This window comes from Galeopterus variegatus, unplaced genomic scaffold (assembly GCF_000696425.1).
Source record: "Galeopterus variegatus unplaced genomic scaffold, G_variegatus-3.0.2 Scaffold7460, whole genome shotgun sequence".
NCBI lineage: Eukaryota > Metazoa > Chordata > Mammalia > Dermoptera > Cynocephalidae > Galeopterus > Galeopterus variegatus.
The window spans coordinates 9,325-13,192 of NW_007733571.1; positions in this window are offsets into that span (position 1 = coordinate 9,325).

Consider the following 3,868-nt stretch of genomic DNA (forward strand, 5'->3'; position numbering starts at 1 on the left):
CAACTTGGAAGATGAAAGAATTGCTTGTGGTTCAGTCTGCCATGACCCCACCCTGGGTTACTGCATTATTAACTTTCTAATTGGGCTCCCTGGCTTTCATTTTTGCTCTCTTCTGGTAAACCTGATGCTAAAACTGTCTTTTAAATTTGTAAATCAAAACTCGGTGGCACTAGTAGTATAGCAGTGAGCATAGCTACCTTCCAAAATTCATCACTTCCCTGCTTAAAACTCCCAATGGCTTTCCATTGCACTTGGAATAAAATCCAAATTCTTTACCATGACCTACAAGCCCACTCAGTGTGGCTCTTTCCTGCTCCTCTGATGTCACCTCAGCCACTCTCTGCCTGCTCATGGTGCTGCAGGCACGCTCGCCTTCTTTCTTTTTGCAACACCTCGAGTTTGTTTCCACCTCAGGACCTTCGCACTTGCTTGGAATCCTCTACTTTCTCTGCCTGGAACCTTCTACTCCCCCTCCCTCATTCTTTCTTTGGCCGACTCCTAGTTGCCATTCAGTTTTTAGCACAAAGGCCATTGTCTCAGCGAAAGCTGCTCTGATCATAGAATGTACAGTAGTTCCCCATTCCCAGCCAGTCCTTCTCTGATACACTGCCATGTTTTTCTTCATAGCATCTCTCACCATCTGAAGTTATGTTATTTATTCATTTCATCACCTGATATTGTGTGTCTCCGCCCTTTTGGAAATAAGTTTGATAAGACCAAGAACTTTATCTTGCTACCACTTACCTTGTTCACCACCATATCCCTGGAGCCTAGTTCAGTGTTGAATGAATGTACATTTTTACAGGTGAGGAAACTGAACCACCACAATAATAACCACCATTGCAGCAGCTACAACCACTATTTATTGAGTGCCTTCCATGTGCCAGGCACTAAGCAAGGAACTTTAAAAACATTATTTCACCTCTTTATCTCATCTTCACAGCAACCCTCAGCAGTAGTTATTATAATTTGCTCTGCTTCACAGAGAAAGATGCTGAAGCATAAAGCTGTAACATGGTCAAGCTCATTCAGTAAGGAATGGGTCCTGGAGTGAAATTTATTTGTCTGATTTTACTGTTCTTTTCACTGTAGAGCATGAGAGAATAGGGCTCTGTTAGAAACTCATTTAATGAAGAAAATTTTCTTTCCCATGGAAAGGGAGGCAAAATTCTACTTGTGACATGATAGAAAGGTTGTAGCACATGGAAATGCTAACTCTCAGTTAGCATCTTACAAAAAAGGAACCAAACATGTTCTGTGCCAGCTTGACAGAGGTGCTGGGCCCGTGCATGGAGCACGGCCTGTGCAGGTTCTATGTTGATGGTGCGGGTGTTGGTGCAGGACCATGGTGGAGCAAAGCCCTGCCATGTGGGGAGGCACCTGAGAGCAATGGAAATCCACCCACCGCTTTATCAAGGGCCGGTGCCATGTTTTGATTAGGAAAGCAACCTGTTCAGACTTGCCTCTCGGGGCTTTTTCAAAAGTTTTCCATAAGCAATTCCCAGACACTCCAGCTCCTGTTCTTCAGGAAAGTGGAACTATTTCAAGATTCCCAGAAAAAAAAAATTTACTGTTGACCTGTTGGGTCCTGGTGTGGCCTAGCATTCTCAGAATGCTGGCTTCTGCCAGATCATTGGGTAGCCTGGACCTCATTCTCAACCTCAGGACATAACCCATCCCATCCTACAGACTCAGACTGACCTGGGCCTGAATCTGTCTCGAGAGTTCTGTATTTGTCCTTAGTTGGCATTAGGGTCACTCTGGTGGATCCACTGAAAATACAGATATTCTCATTGGGGGTTGTTAGAAAGTTTGTTTCCTCGGTTGCCAAAAAGCATCTGTAAAACATGACATGTTGAAGAATGGAAAAGGTAGAAAGGGAAAGAACGGGTAGCAGCTGACCTGTTTTCATGAAAAATGTTCAGGTTTTTAGTATAATATGCCCTTTAATAATTTCAGTACAGAAGTCCTCCTTTATATGCAGGGATATTGTCTAAGACCCCCAGTATGTGCCTGAAACCGCAGATAGCAACGATCCTGATTTGTACTAAGCGTGACTTTCATGTTCCTCCTTCACAACTTCAGGGGTAGAAGATTCCTTCTTACCACAGATCTTACCAACCTCAGCACACAGTTTTTTTTTCTTCCCTTATCATGTCAAGAACTTTCACCTTTTCACTTGAAGGAAGCACTTTATCACTTCTCTTTGGCATGCCCGAATTGTTGGCATCACTACTCTTGTGCTCTTGGACCATTATTAAGTAAAATAAGGGTGACTTGAACATAAGCCCTGTGATACTGTGACAGTCAATCTGATAACCAAGACGGCTCCTAAGTGGCTAACAGGTGGTGAGCGTCCACAGCAAGAATACACTCGACTAAGGGATGATTTGCGTCCCGGGTGTGGAGAAGCTGAATGGTGTGAGATTTCATAATGCTACTCAGAGGGCCATGCAATTGAAAATTCATGAATTGTATATTTCTAGAATTTTCTGTTTAATATTTTTTGGACCATGATTGACTGCAGGTAATTAAAACTGGAAAGCAAAACCATAGATAAGGAGAACTACTGTATGTTACCCCACTTTTTAAATCAAAGAGGATAAATGAAATCGTATGACTCAGGAATTGTGTAGTGGCCTAAAGAAGAGAAGCTACTTAGCAAGAACATGAAGGAGCCAAGGGACTGGTGGGACAGCAGGAGTCTCGAGTTCTATTTTGGGATTGTACAGGAATGCAATGATTTGTGCAAACATCAGCTTGAGAGACCACATGGTGGCTTGTTATGTCATTAAAATAGTTGAAATAATCACGTCATACTAAATCTAGTCCAACTATTTTAGTCACTTTGACATGATCTGTAACTTAGAAAAGTGAAATCTTCTCTCCAGAATGGCTATCACTTTTGGGGTGGCAGGGAAAATTTATACATCATCTCGATTGTTATAATATTCCTACAAGGTCAATATTTTTCTTTCCAATTAAAGATGAGGATATTGAGACTTGACCAAAGTTACATGATTAGTTATGGGCAGACTTGGGATTAAATGCAGGTTTGTCCAACTGCAAAGCTTGTATTCTAGCCCTTGGGCATCAAAGCTTTTGTCTTTAAACTGTTCTCCATTATCCAACTTTTTTTTCCTTCAGTGCCTTTACATAATTTAAATTATTATTGTATTAGTCTGTTTCTGTTGCTTATAGCAAAATACTTGGAACTGGGTGATTTATAAGGAAATGAAATTTATTGCTTGCAGTTTTGGAGGCTGGGAAGTCAACAGTCCAGGGAACACATCTTGGTGAGGTGACTGTAGCAATGCAGGGTGTCACATGGCTAGGATGGCAGAGCAGAGAGAGAGTTAGCTCCTCATCTATTCTCCTTTTAAAGGCCTAGAATCACACCCATGACCACTATTAAACCATAAAATGATTACTTCATTTACTAAAGCATAGTCCTGCGATCTAATCACCTTTTCAAGACCCCACCTTTAAAATAACATAATAGGATTTCTCACCCTCTTAACACTATCACGGTGATGACCAAGCCTCCAACACACTAAACTTTTGGGGGACACAATTCAATCCATAATAACTGTTGATAGGTGTGTATTTCTGTGGATTGTCTTATCTATACCAGTGTTTTTCATCATTGGAACTGTTGGCATTTGTCTAATTAGATGTACATTTAATCCTCACAGGCCTCTTAGTCTGTCTCTTTTTTCCTTTCAGTCCCTTCCAGTAAAATGGACTGCTTTGGGCTCATACCAACTCACAAGAGCTAATGGTTAAATTTTCAGGAACTTTGCAAGCATATTTTTTTTTTTCCTTTTTGTCTTTTTTCGTGTCTGGCAACGGATCGCAACCCTCAGTG